General features: G+C 40.7%; 1 protein-coding gene across 1 annotated transcript in view; it reads right to left on the bottom strand.

The window, feature by feature from the left end:
• Positions 1–24,617, bottom strand: part of nckap5l (NCK-associated protein 5-like) — a 39,128-nt gene that overhangs the window by 11,239 nt on the left and 3,272 nt on the right. The window contains 5 exon segments of the mRNA XM_051071415.1: positions 8,787–8,872; positions 16,458–16,541; positions 16,796–16,930; positions 17,122–17,219; positions 20,208–20,578. The gene's annotated coding sequence lies outside the window, so the exon portion shown is untranslated.

Genomic DNA, 24,617 nt, shown 5'->3' with positions numbered 1-24,617 from the left:
GACACACAGAGGGTGAAAATGTGAAGCTGGAAACATCAGCTGCTCTGGAAAGTTGTGAATACAACCGTGTGTTTGTATCAGATTTGGATCAAACAGTAAGGAGTCCTCACAGGAGGGTTATCACAAGCGATTCTCCTGCTGCTGTGGCTTTAGATGTGCAATAAAGTTGGATATTCTGTCTTTATTGTCAAAAAATAAAGCCGGACTAGGAGTCTACAGCCATGCTACCTTGATATATTCACCATCTTAGTTTAGGCTGATGGGAATGTCATGAACTTTGCAGATATTTAATCATAAACTACAAGGACAAAGTCATTAGCATTCATCCTCTGATTAAGATGTCTATCTACCAAACGAACAAAACCACAACAAGTCAACAAAACAAGAAGAAAGTAAAATCAAATTATGTCAATCCAGAAGTTGCAATCACCTTAAGATGAAATGGTTTTCTTTTACAGAATATAGGAACTTTGTGCCCACAAAAGTTATGAAAACTTTGTCAGAGGGAGATTGGAAAGAGTATAGAAGAGTGAGGCTTGCAAGAGAAGAGGAAAGAATTTAATTAACATCTCCTTGAAATCTGGTCGTATGGGCTTCACATATTTGACCCACTTATCCCGAAATTTAATAAACTTAAGACAGAGAGAAAAAGTAATCCTTTCCATAGCATTAATATCATGTGCTATATCTATACACTGTTGCATTGTGGGTAGATTTGTTCTCTTCATGATCCTAACATCGTGTAGTCAGTCTGGGATGACAAAATCTTCCTCTCAGGCTTCACTAGGCTCAAATCAATCACATAGAACAGCCTGTATGAAGCCTAAGAGGCAAGACCGAGGGTGAAAGAAGTCCAACGAGCACAACTGAAGGCGACTCAGATCCTGGACTCTCAAAACTCAAAATCTTGCAACTTTAGAGTAAACAAACATGGCGGACGATGAAGTCTCTTGTTTGTTGTGCTTCCGTCATCAATCAGCTCGCGTCCTGATTGGCTATCATTCCGTTCTACGTGACAAATACTGATCGTCTTCAGAGAAGATCGGGGAGAGTAACATCACTCTGAACACACCTCACACCACAGGAGAATCTGACAAGATCATCTTTAAAACCATCTGATAACCGGGTCTTTGCTGACTTTGATCAGGAGGAAGGATTCAGGCTGATTATTTTGTAATGTGTACCCTGCTTTATCTGGATTTTTGCAGCTCGGGTGTGACACTGAGGAGAAAACACTACCAGTATTAGATAACGTAGTTGTAGTAGTAGGTAACTGTGGTGGCTACAGCTGTTTTTTATGAATGATTCAATCATTCTTAGGCCGACAAATATCGTCTTTAAAAGTCTCCTTTCGTCCAAACAACAGTCCATAACACAAAGATTTTCAGTTTACAGTGATGTTAAACAGGAAAAAGCAGCAAATCCTCACATTTTTAGAAGCAGGGAACAGTGAATGTTTGGCGTATTTGCTTCGTAGCTGACTAAATGAATTACCAAAACTGTTTACAATTAATTTTCTGTGGATGGACTGAGTGTGAGTTACCCTGCTGCAGTAAACCTCACCCATCTGGTTCTCCAAGCAAAACCAAAACAAACAGCGGAGATACCAGTAAACGGAGGTCTGCTTCACATCAGACACCGCTCTCATCTCCAAGAGTGACGTTAACGTTATTACTGCCATTACACTCTGTTTATATTCTGTTTATCTGACAGCCGGCGAGACTTCGTTTCAACACTGCCTCAGAGTTTGGTCAGGAAAAAACTAAACGCCGGACTGAAACACCTACGCCGCAGAGCTCGAGGATTACCGAGCAGACACTTTAATCCACCCGTCCCGCATTGTTTCAGATGTGCAAGGCTGCGTAGAAATGATAAGCCTTTGTGTCCATATTTCTCTGACAAATCCACAGATCAAACCGCAGCACCACGCTGAGCTCACAGGCTGCCCCGAGACCGCGAGCGTGGTTCACTGCAGGGCATATGGCTGAGGACCAGTCTAGTAGGCATGACTCCAGGTGTGTGTGTGTGTTGATTGTCAGCAAAGGAGGCCATAAGTATGTGTGTGTGTGTGTCGACATGGACCCAGATCCAACCGTCACATCTTAAAGGAGTCATTAGAGCGGATGAGACGAGCCTGATTCTGTGGCTCGAGGCCAATCAGGAACTGGCACAGTTTCCCAGCGAGTGTTAAACCTGACTGGGACAGGTGACACACAAACACGCCACTGTGTGTACACACACACACACACACACACACACACACACAGAAACATTCAAATGTTTATAAGACTGGAGATGCAACTTCAATATATTTTCATGTACCAACTGAAATGCTTGAAATCAGCAAAATACCTGCAACTGGAATCACTTTTAGTCATATTATTAGAATATTTTACTGATTTAAAGGACCAGTGTTCAACATTTACGAGGATCTATCAGCAGAAATGGAATATAATATACATAAGTGTCTTTTTATTAGTATAAATATAAGTTACAGTGAGCCATTAAAGGCCCCTACTTGCACGACGACAGTTAAGTAATGTGCACTGCCAGGCCAGTAGATGGCGATGTGACTTGATGAGTCAGCAGCACAAACACAATTAATATAAAACTATTAATAATGTATGAAGTAGTTGTAAGCAGATGTAAGTCTTTATTAATGGATTTGAAAACTCCTCCTGTGTGCAGTCGTAAGTGGAGGCTGAACAATTAATAGTCCTAATTAATAATTAAGATTAATTGATTAGTTGATTAATTTAACACCAAATATTCATTAGTTTCAGCTTCTCAACGTGAAAATTTGCTTTCTATTCCTTGTCTTACATCATTATAAACTGGAACTATTTGCGTTTGTCTGATAAAACAAGACATGTGAAGACATCGTCTTGCTTTTTATGGACTGAATGATTAATAAATTAATCAGGAAACTGATCAGCTGAGACCTGGGTCGTCCTATTGGCACTGATTTTCTTGTTTCTTTTTTTAAACCCGACACAAAACCTAGCCCACAATATGTACACAAGCATACACAAAGAATAAAAACCCACTACTGGGAAATGCTCAATAGCCTCTAATAGAAATCGGTCGAGACCTGCCAGGGCTTTGTGTAACTAGAGCTGTTTGCAAAGCGTTTACAGGAAGATTATTGACCATCGTTGGCTTGTGGATTGTGAACTCTTGACTGACGAAAACCTGAGCAGCAGCACCTCCCTCCCTACAAACTGTAGGGCTGCTTATTGAGCCGGGATTGACTGAGCACGGCCGAATCTGCTCGTATAATGGAGGGGCTGATCAATGCGGCCCATCTAAGAACGGAAGCAGATATTAGCCGTCCATTTGACCTTGGATACCGAGCAGTTATAAATACCAGCTTTTCTCTTCACTAATGCACATTAAAGCTCCGGGCAGCAGGGCTGAGAAACAACACACACACACACATCTTTCTCTTTCTCTCTGTGTGTGTTCGCGAACATTCACATGGAAATTACAGCGTGGATCTAGAGACAACAAAAGTGATTCTAAATATAACATGAAAATGTGGTTCTGCCACCGCCACCGCCGCTGTGGTTTTCTTTTGATGTGCAGAGTTAACGTCACAAGCCTCGCTGAAAACGCCACTAGAAAGAAGCATCTCACAAAACAAGTTGTGTCCCCTTTTCATCCAGAATCCAACAGGCCTTCAAGTCTGAAACAACCCAGCTGGATCTGAGTCCTATCGACGCCCGATCAAAGAACCGATCAACTGATCTGCTGCTGAGTTTAAGACTGTGACCTCAGATCATCTGGGTCGGGTCTGATCACTGTTTCCAGAGCCAAAACAGCAGCATTCAGTTTTTATGAACCACATAACTGGAACAAACTCAAACTAAATCAGGGCTTAAGACTTCCCTGTTTAACACACTTTAATTAAATTAAATTCAGGACAGTTCATTATTAATTCTTTTTTATTTGAGCTCATTTTATCTTCAACTCATGTAAATCAGATTTATATGGTGTTAAATGATTCATGTAAAAATCATCTAATGTCCTTTTATAAGTGTCTCATAACATAATGGGTATGTTTCCTATAGAGATATTTTTATTAAAGAGTAAGATCCATCAGTACCAGACTCCATTGACAAAAACAGGAATTTTACCGATCAGAACACAGGACTGGCTGGAATACTACTACCTCCATCTGTTTGTGTGTTTGTGTTATTGTGCGACTTTCGGTGGTGTAAGATGCATTCAGATCAACTTACATATGTAAAATTACCACACAATGACATAAACAAAATAATAAATCAAGGCAGTGGTATTCCAGAAGCTCCCATGTTCTGCTCCCTTAAATTACTGTTTTTGTCAATGGAGTCTGGTGCTGACATATTGATGTTTCTGGTTCAACAAAAACAATCTTACTCCCACTGTAAAATACCAGAATTATACCTCAACATGTATCCATAACATTAAATACTCCCAGTTAAATGTGCAATTAAAGGTAAAGTTTGGAGATAAAAAACATGCTTGAGTATTATTTATTAACCTGTTTCATCAAGACTGTGTGGGTGTGGTTTGATCTACGGCTGCAGCTATAGATTATTTTCATTAATTGATTAATTAATGCCTGTTTTAATTTCCCACAGTCCAAGAAGAGATGTTGAAATTTTTTGTTTTGTCCGACCAACACTTAAAAACTGGAAGATTTTCAGTTTGAGCAGCTGGAACCAGACAGTGTTTGGCATTTTTGCTTGAAAAATGACTGAAATGATTATGAAAATAGTCAACGGTCGATCACTTAACATCAGTGCAGCTGTAATTTATGTGTCTTTTTATAGTATCTTGCGTTTTTATTAGTACTGTGTCTAAATGCCTTTTTATCTCTGATGTAAAACACTTTAAATCGGCTTGTTGTCGAAAGGTGTTACACAAACAAACGTGCCTTGCCTTAATGTCTGAATTAATTCCTCTAGAAAGAGGGAGAGAGAGGGGGAGGGAGAGCAAATAAACAGAGAGAGACAGAGGGAGGGAGGAGAGAAAATACTGCTGGCTGCTTTGTAAGCTGCAGTATTGTCACCATGATGGTGGTTTAGGAGCCTGAAACTGCACACAGACACACACACAGAGGCTCACTGACAGGGCAGAGGAGAGGCTCAGTGTGTCCCAGCGGGGGCTGCAGTGCCAGGGAGCTCCCTCCACCGAGCTCTGCTGGCAGACTCTGAGCCGCTGGTGCTGTCAGAGCCCGACAGAGAGGAGAGAGACGCCACGAGGGGAATGCAAAGAGAGTTAATGTTGCTGCTCTGAACACACACACACACACACACACACACACACACACCACACACACACACACACACACTGCACTGAGTGGCCTCGCTGCCCGGCAGAAACCAGAGGAGGAGTATTCAGATACTTTACTTCAGTAATAGTACTAATACCACACTGTAAAAATACTCTATTACAGGAGAAAACCTTAACTAAAAGTATTAATACTACAATGAAAATGTTATTTAAGTAAAAGTACTAATTACATGCTGTAGAAATACTCCATTACAAGTTAAAACTCTAACTGAAAATGTTACTTAAGTAAAGGTCTGAATACATTTAAATGTACTGAAAGTATTAAAAGTATTTAGTACAGGAAAATGGCTCCTGTGACTAATTATATAATCTATAACATTATCAGATTATTACTACTCATCAAAGCAACGTGTAAGCAGCATTTTACTGTCGTAGCTGAGCTAATTTTTAACTCAGCTGTTGATTACTGGTAATTTTCATTATGAATTTGTCTTATTTACTCCATTCACTGGCTTGTTGGTTTGTAAAACTTCAGAAAATAGTGAAAAATTTCGACTTTTACATCGTTTGTTTTGGTCCAAACAACAGTTGGATCAAAAATCAAATAAATAAATAAAATAATTACATATTTTAGAAGCTACTTTTTCGTCAGGTTACATGAAAAACGACTTAAATGATGATTAAATGAAACAGTTTTCTTAGTAAAATCTTTGTAACATGTAAAGTAACTAGTAACTATAACTGTCTGAAATGTAGTGGAGTAAAAATACTTCATTTATTTATTTACTCTGGACTCTGAACACTCTGAACACATTTATATTCACCACTAAAAAGCAAATGTCCTTATATCTGTACGTTCTGACAGGTTCAGAGACTGCGATGAATGACAGTGTGATGAAGACGATGTGTGCCGAGCATTTATTTACAAACCTGATCACTGAAGCTGCTCTCAGACGAACAACAGACACGATCTTAGTTATTTTTACAGACTGCAGCGAAACATCAACATCAGCAGCTTCTGACCGATTTTATACATAACGTACTCATCACCAGGAGTCTGACTCAGCCTGCGAAAACAGCTGCATAATGTCTGCTAGGGTTTATATTTGAAGACGATATTAAAAGCAGCTCATGTTGAGGAAATAAAGCGTATAAAGAAGAGGAAGAAATTCATCCAAGGGGTTGATAAATGAAAGATGTAGTGTCGTTAAACTAACATGGTGCAGGAACAGGTGAATGACTATTTGGAGGTAAAATTGTTGTATACTGTTGATTTAAAAACACAGAAGTAGAGCTGAGTGATATGGCAAAAATATGATCTAGATTTTTCCCCCCCGTCTTGACTGATTGTTATATCCACGCTTCTTTTACAGACGCTTTTCATACGAGGTTACAGACACAAAAGACGACACGGTAGCACGTGGACCTTGTCAGGTGACTGACAAGACTTGTTGTGTTTCTGAGCTTATCGTCTTAATCGACATAAATTTTATCGCAATCCCAGCTTGAGACCGTGTTATTGCCCAGCCCTGGAAGAGCCTGAAAACCAAGCAAATATGGACGCCTCACATTCATCGTTCAGTGAGACTAAAGATTTAATGGATGTTATGTTTACACTGGACTCTTTCCCATCCATCCCATACGACGTGAACACAAAGTCAGGATATCTACAGCCTGCGATTTTAATCTGTCTTGCATGAGCCCCTTGACTTTTTCAAAACACTTCATTTGGGAAAAACCATAGAAAACTATCACTTTTCAAGCAAAAAGTGCCAAAGATTTCCTTATTCCACCACTAAAATATGAGAATTTCCTGCTTTTAACTGGAGATATTTGACAGTAAACTGTCTGACACTTTATAGGCTGAATGAATTATCAGTTACATCAGACAATAATTTTAGTTTGATCAGCCGTCCTCATGAGACACCATCACAAGGGAGGTATTGTAAGAAGTGTAATATTTGCCCCAAACCTTTATTAACAAACATAACATGAGCGATGACTGAGCAATAAAAAAGTTTTAGTCGTTTCTCCGACTATAAAAAAACGAGGAGACGCACCAGAGAAGACGAGTGCGGCTGCAGCGAGGAGACAAAAAGAGCAAACAGATAAGACTGGAGGTCAGAGTCAGCACAAAGATTTTTTTGTTTTGTTTTTGAAAAAAATCCACCCTTCTCAAAAAAGACACAGCCACTAAAATCTGACATTGCCAAGTGTAAACAAGGAGCAGCGAGGCACCGCGATCACAGCTTAAAGCTCCAATCTCTGAACAAAACAGAGAGGATCATGTGTTCGCCTCTGAGCCAAGCGAGCATGTGGAGCTTTTGTTCTTCCTGAAATGAGTCAAATAGATACCTGTACATGAAAAATGTGAGCTGTGGGGACACTGGTGAGCATTCATCCGCAAACAAATAAAGTGCAACTTGACACCAGGGGGAAAACTAACGTGTCATCTACTGTAAATAAATAGCCATCGTGTCCTTTAAACAAATTACCCAGAAGCGACTGCTGCAAAGGTCGGTTTAACTTTTCATGGGTGTACACCACCGAGACAGAGGAGCTTCTTTTTTTCTGTCTGATGACGAACAAGCAGAAATTCAGAGGAAATCAAACAGGGAAGTGACACCGAAAGCAAATCAGAGAGTAATTCTACTTTACTGTGGTCGGATCACAAAGCCGATTTTCGCGACAAACAACAGCTGTGACGATTGGTCGATTAATTGATAGAGAATAAATCATATTTTTACTTATTTTAAGTCAAAAATGCCAAATATTCTCTGGTTGGACCTTCTTCATGTGAGGATTTGTTGTTTTTCCGCTGAATATCTTTATGTTTTGGATGATTGGTCAGACAAAACAAGTTTTACGGAATTTAAAAAAAAAACATTTTTTCACATTTCGTTTTTGAACATTTCTGTCACTGCATTTAACAAATAAAATGGTGAACTGCAGAGCTGAGTCGATTTATTGAAGGTAATCGACTGAATATTAAGCAAAGATTGCAAGGATTTTTAAAAAATTAAAAATGCCAAACATCTTCTAGCTCCAGTTGTGAGGAGTTAATGCTTTTCTGAGACAAAACAAGCAATTTGGAGCTGAAACGTTCACTCGGATGACAGGAAATTCATTGTTTGTCGCATTTCTTGAAGCAAAAAAGCCACATAGTTGGTGGTTCTATCCTCTAAAATGTGAGGATTGCTGCTTTTCTCTGATTTATATTTATATCTTTAGGTTTTGAACTGTTGTTTGGACGAAATAGGCGATTGAAAGCTGCTGCCTTGGTCTTGGTGAATTGGTGTAGGGAGATTTTCACTATAATCTGATGTTTTTTGGACTAAACTGCTGATAAATGGAGGAAAACAACTGGCTGAATGATCAAATTCATCAGCTGCAGTCCTAAAAACAATTTAATATCCTCTTCTTGGGCTTTCTGGAAGCGTGATCAGCGTTTTTCATCATTTTCTGACCAAACATTTAATCGATTTTACCGAGACAAATGTTAATCTCACCTGTGGTTTCAGCTCTCCTTATGATGCTTGAAGAGGAGTCCGTCTCCTGTCAGGCACCTCTGTCTCCCAACAACAAAACCAAGGAGCTGAGGAGGAGAAAAAAAAACACATTTTAAATGAGTAAAACTCTGAGCCTCCTCTTCCTCCACTGCTGAAAAACCCTCCTGATGTCTCTGCCAATCCTATTTGTGTCTCTGTGAATCATAAGACAGAAACCACAAGATTTGCCCGGGTGTAATGAGATCTTGAGAAGTTTCATGGCGGGCGTTTTGCGTTGAGGGGGGAGCGTTTGAGACCAATGTCACCTCTGTGATCGGCTGTGGCGGGCAAAGGCTGCAGGTTTCCTCCGCTTTCCTCTAAGCGAACAGGAAAGCAGGAGGAGAGGAAGACGCTCCACTGCCCTCGGGGAGATACCAGCGCTCGGGCCTGACGCCAGCCATGCCAAGACCACAAACCCCCACTCCTCTATCTCTCTCTCTCTTTACTCAATCTCTCCTCCTCTCGTCTTTCCTTTCATCTCTGAGTCATTGTAAAGTGTAATGAAAGAAAGATGGATGAATAATTCAGCAGACACAGCGTTTAAGAACTCCCCTTTTATGTCTTTCTGATAACGCAGGACGCGCAGGCTTTACAGGCCGACTGCCACACAATGATTTTTTTTTAAGTTTTAGTCTAATGTGGGATTCCCCCGTTAACCGAGTTCCCTGTTAATTATGTTCACTTTCTACAAAAGGTTTCTATAACCTAAATGGGACGCCCCCCGTCTGCCGCAGAGTCTCTTCTCCTCAGTCGGCGTGTTTTTGGTTTTTTTTGTCTGATCACTCCAGATATGTTTAGGCGCCCAAACTGCGGCGTTAACTCTTCGTTTCCCTGTCGCCCTGTGGAGGTAACAGGCAGCCCTGATCCTGTTTAGATCTGAGACTGAAATGGGATTAGAGGTGTTGAGCATCTGCCCTCTCAATCTGGGTTTTAATAGAGCAAGAGCAGATCATCTGGTCTGGCCTCGGTGTCCTCCTCCTCCTCGGTACACCTGGTGCTGGGATAGAAGACACACAGACCGTGATCTGTGATCCGTGTCGTGAGGGAAGATCACAAAGACGGCCTGATCGCAGCGGATTAAAAAAAACACAACAGACCTTGATGACTGCACATCCCTGGGATTTAATTCATTCACAGATTTTTGATTTTTGACGGCGAGAAAATGACGAAAAACTGAGTGAACCGAATTCAGGTTTTCAGAAAAGGTTTGGCGAGATGCTGCAGATGAAGGAGGATGAGTAGATGAGATTCATGGAATGAGGGCAAGGCTGAGCGGGGGGGAGAAAAAAAAATTCAAAGGCGACTCAGCCGAAGCAGAGAGAAGAAATGCACAAAAGCTTCTTAAATCATGTCAGTCGCACTCTTGGGGATTTGGCATAGGCAAGGGCCGTCTCAGGATATGTCAAACACCACCCTTTCCATCTGCCAATCTGGAAAGGCGCAGACTGAAGTTCTTGCTGTGTAGGCGGGAGATGTAAACAATGTGACAAAAACCTAAATCCTCACATGATGGAATTAAACAAGATCGAAAAAGACTTGAGTCCTTCCCCCCATCTTTCTCCACCCAAATAAAAAAATGTAGGCCAAAGTCGATTTTTTTGCAGACGCACCATCACCACTTGATTGTCTGCATCATTAATACAGATGCAGATAAATATCAAAGAGATAGAGAGATGTGGGTGAGACAGAATCAGGCTGGCAGTCTCCCTCGGTGCCGTTTCCTGTCTGATGTTTGGCTATATGAACCGAGACGAATCGTACACAAGCAAGCAATATTTGGGATGAGGAGCAGGGAGGGCAGTGGGGGAGGGGATGGAGGAGAAGGAGGGGAGCCCCCCCCCCCCCAAAAAAAAAAAAAAAAAAAAAAAAAACAGAAAGAAAGGGGGCCTGAAAGGTTGGATGTGCGCCACGTATCAAAGAGAATGCAGGGATCCTGCTTTAAGAAAAGAAAAATCTGTGCCAGGCAACCTCCACACCCAGGAAACACACCACTGGTCCTCCATCTCTGATACAACACAAACTGTGTTTTTGTTTTTAGCACATATTCAATCACAAAAACAAACATTTAAAGGCTCTGCTGTCCACCACCAACGTACACATTTGGCAGATTTATGACACTTTGTTAGCTGCAGCCAAAACAACCCTCCGTGATCCTGTGTTCAGGCAAAATAAAAACGACAACGTGCTGCTAAATGCTCCCTAAAACATAAGCTAGCCCACAGATATTGACGCTAACCTAAACACATATACACACAGCGCAAATCAGACCTGCCCTTCAGAGTCATTACGTCCATTCATATCAAGCCGACACCATAAAACCAAACAAAACACGTGTCCCCTTCGCTGTCACGTCACTTAAATCTAAAATAAGTAAGAATCAGGTTTAGTTTTGACACAGAGACGGCGTCAAAGCCGGCAGAGGCCCGGAAAGCACCATGTCAGCTGTAAAAAAACGAACCAGTATCCACACATCTACTAATTCAAACACCTCGAGCACAGATTTTGGGTCAGCTCACCTTCCTCCTGCTGCCTTTTCAGTCATCCAGTCAGCGCATCTGAGCTCTCCTCCACAGCAGAGTAAGGCAAAAAAAAGAAAAGAGAGAGCGACAAGAAGAGGCCACAACCTTACATTTTCTGTTTTCCGGCTTGCGGAGGAGATTATTTCTCCCCCTCCGTCCCCCCACCCCACCCCACACACATACACAAAAGTGCCGTCACCCTCGGAGTGTGGCGAGGAAGCCGGTTTCCTCTACGCTCCAGCTAGAAAAGGCCTGTCCTTGGGCATGTGCATTGTGTGTGTGTGTCTGTGCTGTCTGCAGAGGCTGCCATGTCTCCCATTGTTCCAGGGCGAGTGAGGCAGGCTTCCTACCCCGATAGACCCTGCCTACTACAACAGCTGTGGACCAGCCCCCACCTCCCTGTGCCGGCTCCCCTCCTCCTCCTCCTACAACTCCTGCCTGTACTGCTGCTGCTGCTGCTAACCATTAACCCTGCAGCTGCCGGCTCAGGCCATAAAGAGGAGTGCAAGAGATGTGGGGGGTTGTGTTTCAAAAAGACACCCAACCACGGATGGACAAAGGAACGTAACAGAGACAGGATATCCGACAGCCCCGGCTGAACTGACAGGACTTCTGCACATGAGCCATTCAGTTGCCCTAGAAAGAAAACAGGCTCTGCGCTAAGAGGATTGTCTTTCTCAATCACATTGGTAATAAGTGTTGGACTGGGTCCTGTGAGACTGTGCAGAGGAAAAGAAAAAGTCACTGGGAATCAGAACGAAGTCACAACGGAAACACGTACAGTTTAGAGCCTCAGCTAAATATTAATGTCAGTAATTTCTCAATTAGTTAAGTTTGTAAAATGACAGAAAATTGTAAAAATGGCCGACAAGGACGACGTCTTCAAATTGTTTTGTCCAACTAACAAACGAAATCCAGAGATACTGAGTTGACAATCACGTGACACCTATATATCAGCAGCTAACTGCAGATACAGTATAGAAGAAATGAATAAGAAACTGCAGCATGGAGACACCAAAACAAATCTCAGATAATCTACAGTGTCTCAGTTCCACACTATAAAATATCCTGCTTGGTATTTATCTTTCTAAAAAATATAAATAATAATAATGTAAGGGACCTGAGTCAAGATTGTTTGTTTATGTTTAAAGAAAACAAACACTGGCAAAGCAAAGTAGGAACTTTTACATACATATTCAAATCCAGTTTGTTACTGTGTATATAGTCCTGGTTATATATATTTTTAAATATAATGTTTTTTATTTACTAATAATTATTGCCTTTTTCTATTTTGTTATCTCTGTGTAAGTTTCCCCGCTGTGGGACTAATACAGGATTATCTTATCTTATCAATGAATATCTGTCACATTCAAGGTCTCGCTGCCAAACGAGTTCACACAAATCTAATTAAATCAGTTCCAGGTAAATCTAAAAGTTTGAAATCTGGTGTCTGTGGCGACATTTCTGTGTTTTACATCAACCAGCGATGATTCGTTTGACAGGAGTGACGGAGAAAGCTACAGCAGCTTGGACAACGGTGGAAAAACCTCGGAGGCGTCCAAGAAAAGTTTCTGATGAAACTCTGAGTTCAAAGGAACGATTAGTTTAAACACAATATTTCAACAAGCACTCTGGAGGAACCGGGATTGAACCACTGATCCTCTGATTATCAGATGATCTGCTCTTCCTCCTGAGCCACAGCCACAGTCGATTATCAACATATTATACAGCAGATTATTTTTCTGGTTAATCAATCAATCAGCTAAGCTTTAAAAAAACAAACCCAAAGATATTCAGCTCTCGATCATATAAGACAAAGAAACACAGCAAATGTTCAAATCTAAAACGCTGCAACCAGAGAATATTTGACTTTTTTTCTTTAAAAAAAATCACCATTTATCACAATAATTCTACATTAACCCACAAACTGTTACAGTTTCACATACAGCCAGGTGATTTCTGTGAATGAGTTTGCGCCTCTCTCTGTTTGTACTATCTGTGTCGTCGTGTCTGAACTGGTCAGCACAGCGACTCAGTGTTGGTTCATCTCTGCAGGCTTTCACCCCCGTGTGACTCATCTGCTCTCCTGGTTAATGAAGCCACATCATCCTCATCATACACCCCCCCAGACATACCAGACACACTAAACCCAAGTCTGATGACAAAATGAGTGGGAGCCAAGGCAACAACAACAGGAGGAAAACACCGGTTTTCATGACCAGAATGTGGGAGGATAATATAATAAAGCAATAACGCAAAGGCAAAACATCCCTGCGACTGCCTCTGCAAACTATAAAAAAAAAAACTGATCTATATTCTGTACGTGAGCAATTCCTTTTTTAATTTGACCCTAATTGAGTAGACAAGAGACCTGACCTGAATTGAGTTTGCCCCACACCAGACTTCCTATGGTCAAAATCAAGCGCCCCGGGGCGCTCACATGAATGTCAGTTGTTTCAAGCTATTGTCATTCAGATTTGACCAAAACAGTCTAGGGCAGTTTGGCAAGTACAGAATCGCCCCAGATTCACAGCAGAATTTCAATTTCCATGTCTGAAACGAAAATGAAGCCGCAAAAAACGCTTTCAAGATGAATATCAAACGAAAAGACGCTGGTAAATCCAGTTTGGAAAACTCAGGGGGAAACCCAAAAGATAAACTACTGTTATTAAATACTAGCAAATGAGCTGAGCTGCCTTTAAAAGAAAAAAAAAACAGCACAGGTCATCAAGAATTAACCACAACAAAGAGAGGGGGGAAAAAAAACACTCGACAGACGCTGAGCTTCACATCAAAAATCACCCAGATCAAAAGAGCTTGTGTCCAGTGAGGATTTACTGACACATATGGCCGAGACCTGCCCAGTCTGTCCTCATGGCCAGGCCTCTAATCTGTGTCCACCTAGTGGCTGAGTCAGAGACAGAGCCTGCATATGATTATCACTGCTTCAATTAAAACTTTAAAAGATAGGATCACGGTTTTGCTCTTCCAGTGTGAGAGATGGGACGACAAAACCCCACTGTCCTTGCTCTGTGAGTTTTATCTTCATTATAAAATTTATTAAACTGAACAAGAAGGTTCAGCAAGTGGAAACCTTCCAAAGTTTCAGTCTTTTTCATTACTAAAGTCTCCTTTTGTTGCTGCTGTCCTTCCACTGCAGCTCAGCAAGGACAGTCTAAAATAAAAAGTATAAAACTAATGACGTACAGGAAGCATGTGGCTTTAACTTCAACATTTATTAAAACAGCAAAAATTTGTAGAGGAACAATAATATGTCTACAAAATGTTGTTTTGCCTTTGGCAGAAAATGTATCTCAATGCCATATTTTCTTGGTTTCTAATGGGCTATGTGAGAGTCTAGAATGAGATGATCAGTGATCAAGTATTTATATTGATTTTCTTTTTGGAGAAATTCAGTTTGTTTATGGAGATTTTATTAAATTTGTGATTGATTTATAATTTTGTGTTTGTTAAATGTGTTTGTTAAAATTTACTTTTTGTATGAATTTTTACGTTATTCTAATATGATGAGATATTTTGTTTGTTATGGTATGTATGTGGTTGTAGTGTGTATAATGTGTGTTTGTATGTGAGATGGACCCCAGGAAGAATAGTGAAGGCTTTATACTGGTGCTAACAGGGCTCCTAAAGAAATAAAGAAAGAAAGCCAGGCTCAGACTCCAGGAGTTCTAAAATCATAACTGATTTTGAAATGAGGAGAAACTCCAGAACCGGACCAAAAATGGACCCTGCTGTCAGAATCCAAACCCTAGTCCAAGGCAAGTTCTTGAGCCGGTTCCGTTCAGGATTCTTGAAACCTGGAACCATTATAATCAAAGTTGCGTTATCTGCAGTTGTTGCAAGATGGCCTGTAGGATATGCTATTGCTCAGTTGCAGCTGGGAAGCAACTTTCTGGGTTCTGAACCGATTTATTTTTGGATGTAATGCTCCAAGCGATTCAAATTATTCAAAGTCAGGTGCGCAAACCGGAGCAGAACCCATCCGATGTTGGTGGAAAAGGGGTAAAAGAGGGACTGTCATACTTAAAAGACTGCAATTTTGGAAGATTCCCACTTGATTTGTCTCAATCTGTCCTTTTAGTACCTAAAATATACGTTTGCACAGAATGAGGACTGCGGATATTGTCCGACATCTCGTCCATGAGAAGGTTAAGAATGAATCTTCTAACGTCCAGTAGGAACAGAGGTATGATTACAGCAAAGAAAAACTGCTGGAGTGAGACAGCAGCACAGTACATACGCAGCTGTAAAAAAAAAAAAACTGAATGAAAGGCTGTCAGGGGATTGTCATACCTCCACTGTGTCAGACCTTAACGCTAACAGACATCTGTATGCGATGAATGGGACATTGAGGGAGTAGCTTCCCTTCTAAGAGGGTCAAAGGCTGAACAGGCCAACATGACCTGAATGAGAGCCGGTCACATGGTCCCCTGGAGCTAACACAAGGGGAATGAGGATAACTCTCAACATAAAAGGCCTATTGTCACCCCCTCCACCATCCACTTTCCCCCCCACGACAGGATCTTCACAAACTGCTCAAAAAACTCAATGTGGACATAAAGCAAGCCGAACATGAAGGATATCAAGGGGCAATAAAACGTGTCCTAATGGAAGAAGACTTTGCTTTTAAACTTTTCCTACGGGGACACTGGACAATGACATGTGACTGACTTTAACTTCAATGCAAACAATATGTAAAGCAGGACTTGTCACGCCGTCATCACACTCAATGACACCTCTTTTTCAAACAACCAATTTACATGCATGCAGCTCCTCATGTGCTGATAACGTAACATGACACAGGAAATCTTTCAAGCCCTAAAAACAAAGGACAATATCAGCCAAACAAACCAGACGGGGGCTGAGAGGAGGCGTCGATTAAATTGAAAGATAATCGATTAATCACATGTCAAGAAAAGATGCCAAATCGTAGCCAGTTCTAGCTTCTCCAACGTAAGGATTTGCTGCTACTCTTTGTTCTATATGATAATAAATTAGACAAGAGACAGATAATCAAAACATACAGCAAGCAAAAATTAATCTAATTAATAATTTAAGCAAATTTCCCAAGCAAAAAAATACTAAACATTACCTTGTTGTAGCCTCTAAATTGAAAGGATTCGCTGTGTTTTGCCTCATGCAACAGTCTTCTTTTTTGTCTTTTTTTGGTTTTGGACTGTTGGTCAGACAAAACAGGCAACTTGACTTGATCTTGGGTTCTATGAAGCAGCAACAGGCATTTAATCAAACAAACAGCTGACAAAACTGTCAACAGATTGATCAGTAATTTAAAAAAGTACAGCATTTAACTATTTGTTCAGGCAAAAATATAATTTCTTGGCTTCAGATTTAAAAGATTTTAAAGGTGGTATATGTAAGTTTTTGCTATCGCTACATAGCTAACGTTAGCATTAGCAGCTATTTACTTACCATGACCCTCAACTTTTGTTGCGTTTACAAGAGGCTATAATACATCCTCTGAGCAGCTCTACTTCATCCTCTCATCTTGGATTGAAGGCAGACTGGACGCTACAGTGGCTCACTGTCACAAAGTGGTATTACAAGCTATGACGGGACAGGGATAGCTGGTTAGCATGCTAACTTCATAAAGAAAGAAGTGATAGAACTTGAAGAAAAACATTGGTGTTGCTTTCCACAGCTGGTGACAATTCTTAGCGAGTAAAGGAATAAAGTTTGATGCTGAAATAGCAACACTTAATGCTAACGTTAGCTATGTAGCAATAGCAAAAACTTACTTATAGCACCTTTACAGTGCATGTTATTTTGATGAACGGAGAATATAACTGCAGCTCTTGTAGGAATTGTGACGGACGTTTTTCACTCATTTTATAACCTAAAAAAAATAATATTCAAAAAACACAAAGAAGATAAAACAAAAACAGTCGTTAGTTGCAGGATGTTGCAGTAAAGGAAGGAAACAAGCCGTTAGCAGATGGTCCACCGTTACCGTTTGGTGGTCAGATGGCAGCTGAAGCGAGGGAAGTGTCCGGGAAATCATGAATTGAGAGTTGTAAATCAGACTCATGGGGCACAAACCCCCATTGAAGGGCAGACAGCTTAATGGGCAGTAATGTGCACAGCTCCATGTGAGGATGGAGAGCTAATCCACCTTTTAGAAATGTGACACTCGCGCCTCAGAGAGGAGATGTGCAGGGTCTACAGCTGGAGCTATAAAAACCCCCGGTGGTGTCGGTGGAGGCCTCTTGTGTTAATTTGCATGAAGCCTCGGCTTAGTGGGATCTCATTAGGAAGTCGGGGCTGCAGTCATTGAGCCATTATCAGCCCCTGCCCACAGTCTGGTTTGGTCAGCGTAGCTATTTGTGTAACATACAAAGAGCCGAGTGGACGGCTGAACGATCAGTCGATTAATCAATGGAGAGAAAATTAATCTTGAAGAATTTAAACAGCTCCTAAAATGTGAAGATTTGCTGCTTCTCTGGGTGATATGATCTAAAATTAGCATTTAAGTATTTGTTTTGTTTTTACAGTGAAGGTATTATACCATGCTATTACAAAATGAAAAAGGCATACTCCACTCAAAACATGATTCTACCTCATTTCACTCTATTAACACTGTAAGAGAACTTATTTTAAGAAAATCTGACGTGTTCAGCGGCTCATAATAGGGATCATCATGCAGGCTAATTATATGACTGTAATGTGAATCATTCTCATGAGTTAGCAGTAACAGCCATGCTGTTGTTTTGAGCTGCTGAACTGCAACTACTGCACTATAACATGTGATCAGTTTTAATTGATCTGAAAGGACCTGGATGTGTGAATAAGCAACTGTTTGCTAACAAGTCCACATAAATAAATCAGTTACTGCAGATTTAAATGTTCAGCTAAAACTCTCTCTCTATCTATTTTGCTTGTTATTGTTGCACATTTTCATAATTCTTAGTCATTGTTTCACTAATTAGTTTTTGTAGTCGTATTATCACCTTGTCAGTCATCTGAAAATCGCTTTTAAATGCACTGACTTGTGAGAAAGGTGATATACAAATACTATCTGATGGATTTAAACTATTTTATTAAGTAAAAATACCACAACAATCATTTGTTCTAGCCTCTCAGATATGAATATTTACTTCATTCATTTGCTTTCTATGATATCAGACTAAATACTGTCAGGTTGTGACAACATTTTTCAGTATTTTCTGACACTTTATAAACCAATTTTAAGCTGTTTGTTGAGAAAATACAGGTCAGATTAATCAATACAGGAAATAATCGTTAGTTGCAGCTCTATTCACGACTTTGGAGGAAACTATTGCTTTAATCATGATCTCATTCCAGAGTTGCGATGACCTTAATAAATCCCTCACATGTGAAAGGATTCAAAGTGCGCTCTCCAGTTCATTTCTGCAATCATAAAAGCCCAGTAATGAAAACCATTTGTCGTGGCCCCTATAAAAAAGGCAGGTTTCATACCACAGTAAATACTCTGCAGAGAGAGGTACGGTCACCCTGCCAACCAGACTACGAGCTGCTGTGTGTCCAGACCGCCTGCCAGAGGAGGAGCGACTGTGATTCGTCCAGCTCCGAGCTACATTTCCATGTGTGTCAGCAAACGTCTTTACTACCTGATCCTCAGTGAGTCATTATTCGCACCAAACTACTGAACCCTGACATGACTGGAAAAAATGTGGAGGTTGAACAAGACGCCTGCAGAGGGGCCAGAGGAGTTAATCCAGGTCATAAGCAGCCATCACATTCAGTCTATTGAGCTGCTATAGTAGCATGAGAACACTGTAAAAAAAAAACAAGAGGTACCACAGTTTTCCGGCATAAACCACCATGGAGAACTAAACATATGACAGCTCACTGGGAAGATGGAGTCATCACTGAGACAGGAAGCTGACAGTTTACAGCTCACAATAAAACTATTAAGCAATAAAATGATAAAACAATGATTTTCTTCAATAAACAGTTGATTGTTCTTTGAATAAAATGTCAAATTGTCATAAATCGTCCCTGAAGTTAATGTACAAGGGATGACAGATAAATTTGTGTCCGAGGGTAGAAGGAGATGAGTTAAACAGCTCTCATTACAGTTATGTGATGTGACTCTAAGTGATTTTGCAGAGAGTTTGAAGTTAACTTTTGTGGTATTTCTGTTGGGAGTAAATGAAAATTGGGGATTTTTTTGTGCAGTTAATTCACACGTCAATTTGTTTTTTTGAGCTGTTGTTTTTGTTATGAGTACTTTCATGCAGAATGCAAAAATTCTGCTGTGAAAAAGCGATTTTTTCAGACGGAGGTTAATTTTTTCTGAGCTTTCAGACCTCGAATAAAGGCATCACAATCATGGCGACCGCTGAGCTCCTTCTTCATCTTAGGGGGGCGGTAGTGGACAAATCAGGTGAATAGTGCGAGTTCAGATCCACATGCAGTGGATGACAATGCACAAAGACTCATGTTGTCCATTTACTCAGACAGTGCTCACTTTAAAAATGTTCAATTACACGAAACAGACACACGACAGAAGTTATCAAATGTTTTGTATAATCATTGAAATCAGACTTATCACTCACCCCTTGTGTGTTAACGTGGGCTTCAGGGAGTAATGATAAGACACAAAGATGCTGAATTTACAATTAAAAAACTGGGAAAAGTAGCAAATATTCACATTTGTGAAGCTGGTACTAGTGAATTTTTGGCATTTTTCCTTTAAATATTACTTGATGAAATGACAGTTAATTTTCTGTCAGTTGATTAATCAACTACCAGCTGGTTTTTGGGTGCCTGGGGAAATAAAGAAACTGCCATGTACAGTGGGAATCAACAGGAGTCTAACAAGGAAAAAAAAGTATTTCACCTCACTCTTGTTGCTGCTGTAGTAACTTCATTTCCTTGTGATGATTGTTTTTTCATTTCCTGTCATATCAAACGCTCCACTCATGGTTCTGATGGAGCTGGATTAGTAAACCCAGAGTTAACACGCTCAGTGAAGGAGGTGACCCAGAAAGGGCCTGACTAAATCAAGCATGGTTTGTCATAAACACTCCAGGCACGTTCAGAACAATGACACCCGCCAAAAGAAGGTATAAGAGGAGCACAAGTGGTTTTGGCGATGGACAGTTTCTCCACATCTGGCCACATCTGGCTGGCAGCCGCTGCGGCTCAAAACTCGAGCCAGGCGTACTCATCATCCACATCCTTTTCCCAAGGTCTGGCCAAGAGGAAGACCTATTTATGGCACAGAATAAAAGATAATATATGGAGGGTTATATATGGAGATCCTTGTTTAAGCCTCCAAACAATCTGCTCTCCATCACGCCGACAAAAAAAAAGCTGATGTTTTTCCAAGGCATATAGGTCGCACTGGCAGAGAGAGGTTTTTGAAACAGGAAGTTCATGAGAATTTCAAAAACACTGAAGCACCAGCGTTTCAGTGAGCACCTTGTAGGAGAGGGTTTAGCTGCAGCAGGGTGGGGGGAGGGCGGGGGTGCATAAAGATCCTCAATAACAACTTATTTTAAGACAAATGAAAATAAACTGCAAGGGGCACACAAAGAAACACTGTTCAGAGCAGAGGATGCAAGAATATAGACACGACCTCGCATGGTCACTGATATTCTTTATCTACATCTTAATCCAAATTATCACGGGTCATAACTCAAAGCAGAAATCTGAGCAGAGAATCTAAGAGAAGTGACTGTATGCATTAAAAAACTGAACAAAATTACAGCTATTTAATCCTCTTTTTTGGCCCAAAAACAGGGTGTGGTGGGGACCTGGTTTGCTTGAATTGATTAAAGCTACATTCCAGGCTGTATTTTCTCTGGCCGGACTGATGAATCGAATGTTTGTTACAGCTGCAGAAGCTAAAGCAGTGTTTTGCCAACTTCAATGTTTGTATGACCACAGATTCCTCTGTGGGGTGGATTTTGAATGAGTCCTCTGCATTTGGTGGGAGTGCTCTCGCATACTATTAGGATTCCTCAGGCACTTTCGATCACGCTTGTTTCAGAGGCCACACAAAGTCGAGGCTTTAAGGTTTGTTCTTCGCAACTTCTTCAGCTCGTATCCTCGCCAACATGCGTACAAATAATCCCAGCAAGGCCTGAGCTGAGGTGGCTGGGTTCAAGAGGGAGAAAACAAAAGGGGGGCTGTGGGGGAAACAACGCAGGCGAAGATAATTCCTTTGATCAAAATATCTGCATTGTGTGCGTGTAAACAGTCGTGATGGCGGCGTCTTGCGGAGCTCTCAGTAAAAAGTCCTCCCTCCTGCTGTGAGCTGTGAGTCTTGTATTTGCTTTAGAAATGCCTCAAATGTTAAATCAATCATCAAAATAGTTTACACAATTTTCTGTCGATCAACTAATCAACTAATTGTTTCTGCTCTTGAAGGATAATTCTGGTGTTTTTGAACCTGATGGGGACAAAATCTTTGAATCAATGCAGTATTGAGCAAGAAAGGTATCTTATTTAACCAGAAACATGGCTGTATATTGCCACCAGACTTCATTGACAAAAACAGTAATTTTACTGAGCAGAACATAGGACCTGCTGGAATACCACAGCCTCGACTCGTTAGTTTACTTCCTCTGTCGCGTGGTACTTATGAACTTAAAGTTCTGAAAACTTCTTTCACTCTGTCTTATTGTGTGACCAGTTCTGCTCAGTAAAACTGCTGTTTTTGTCAATGGAGTTTGGTAGTGACATATAGAGATGTTTCAGTTTAAACAACTCTTAATTGAAAAGGTTTATCTCTGTAGAAATCCCACTCATGTTGTCATAAGAACAACCTGAGCCTGTCAGTGGGAAAAACAAGCACTGTTGGCACTGCACCAATCTCAAACATTTTTGTCCCTATCGATCATTACACCCAAAAACATGGGAAAATAAAGTAAAAAAATACCAGCTACCCATTGGCATTTCTAACTAGAAAATGCCTTAAATGATGAATCAATTACCGGAGCAGCTGTTGGTTAATTCTCTGATGATCAACCATGATTGACTGACTCAGCATTTCTGATAATTCGCCTGATTGTTTCAACTTGGTTATGCTTTGTGGTGGACTTTAACGCCCAATAAATGATTTAATAACCAAAACCAGTTAACAGAACCAACAGCCAAATTAAACACTTACTCCATGCCACGTTCCCCTCCCTCTACAATAAAGTCTGAACACCGTATGTGGCGTCTGCGCGAACCGGCTGTAACAAGATGTGGGACACAAAGGCGTGCAGAACATCTGTGAACAATTAAAGAGGCGAACAGAGCGAGCGAGCACTTATACTGCCCATTACACTTGAATAAGTCACTGGCTCTGCTTTTCATGATGTAATGCGGCGCAGCTTGGATATGCAATCTCAAAGTTGCACTGGGACAGAGCTCTCACAAAACTTCAATCGAGCTCAAACACGGGGTGCGCAGACCATAAATGTAATCGGGTGAGCGTAGAGTGGAACCACATTTATCCCACCACTCCCCCCTTTCAGCAGCTCTGAGGTCATTCCTCAGGATGAAATGTTCACAGCACCAGTGGGTCCTCGTGTTCTTGACCAAATATTGTTCCAAATGTGACACATTCGGCCTCATTCATCCTGAAATCCTCCCAGCCGCATGTTTAAATTCTTCCTGTTCCATGAATCAACCATAAAATTCCAAAGATTCCACCCAATCAACAAAGTAGACTATGCATTCACAACGCCGCATGCCTTTCCCTTGTGGTGGACTTTTAAGTCTCCGTCCCCCCATGTTTGACCATCACTGTGCAGAATGATATTATGTGCAGAGTTTGACACTAGAAAGCTGTTGTCACACTCGTCTGCTGAAGGAGGAAAGTTGCTCTGAGTTCACCTCAGATCAGAGTTTCAGACATAAAACTTTAAAACATCACAGCTACTTTAGAGCCAGTAACAATCCTACATGCAACAAATAAGATGTAAAAACTGAGAGTGGGAGACATATTATGTCTAGCAGTCAACTAATGATAAAATATCAGAAAAGTAACTCTATCCTGCTCAAGTCCGCTTGAGGCTAGCGGCTACATTAGCTGCTACTAAGATAACGTACCCAAATCTCTGGATGATCGGTCAATGGTTAAGTTGCACCATGAGTAATGTAGGCACTAGGTGTTGACGAATGCATGGAAAACATTGCCGTTGCTTTCTACCGCTCTTGACAAGTAAAGGAATTATGTTTTTTTGCTCAACTTGCAACATTTCTTCTGGACAGGTAAGTAAACAAAGCTTAATGCTAATGTTAGCTAACTTCTTTAAACTGTCCTTTTCAAGTCCAATGCAATGCGGATTCAGAGGAGTGCTCTTTTTAAACATGCCTGGAAGAGATCTTAAAGTTTAGAGGATCAGAAGTTTAATTGAATGACCTCTCAAATGCTAGAAAGATGATCAAATTCCCTCGTCTCAAAAGTTTTCACTTATTTCAGGAAACAAGTCTGCTCCAATCATGAAGTCATGGTTTCGACGCCGTCTTTGTGCCACTGAGTCTACAAGCATTTCTTCTGTGATATACGACATTGATCTGCGACTGCCAAAAACAACAAACTGCAACATTACATCAACAGACAATTTGGACAAGACACAAGGGATACGTCATTCCTTTTCAAAGCAAAATTAGGAAAATGCTGCCTGCAAACACTGAAAGATTCATCGAGCATTTCATAGGAGATCTTCAGTGAAACTTAAATATTTTACAGCCTGAACACTGGCCATGTCTCAGAGCCTATAATTCAAAAAGGTTCAAACAATCCTTCCATCCTTATTTCTTCTGACATAAAGCTTGGTCTTTGTTCAGAAACGACGAGACAATGAAAACAGCATGAGCGTATATCTGGCCTTAAACCAACAGGCACAGATCATTAAGCATGGATGTTTTTCCCCCAACAAAAAGTCTCTGTAACAGCTACACAGAAATATTTTAGATGTTTTAAATCTCCTTTAATCTCTGAATAGCCCTTCAACTTATTAAGATTACTGGCACATGTTTTATTGCCAATAAAAATCCTTCACAATGTGAAAACAAACAAGAAACAATCTGCTCCTCGTGACTAGAATGCCATTCAGAAAATGTGGAGGGTATCACATTTTACTGAAAAGCAGCATTGTTAACATATGATCCAATAACACTTATTTACTGCCAACACAGTTCCAAATAAATTTCACATTGATTACTTTCACCTGAAAACGTACAATTTGGAGTTACCTCACTAGAGCTGCAACCATTTGTCAATTAGCTGACAGATGTTTAAAAAATCAAC

This window comes from Lates calcarifer, linkage group LG6, assembly GCF_001640805.2.
Source record: "Lates calcarifer isolate ASB-BC8 linkage group LG6, TLL_Latcal_v3, whole genome shotgun sequence".
NCBI lineage: Eukaryota > Metazoa > Chordata > Actinopteri > Centropomidae > Lates > Lates calcarifer.
The sequence above is the reverse complement of the archived record's forward strand: the minus strand, read 5'-3'. Positions and strand labels throughout refer to the sequence as shown.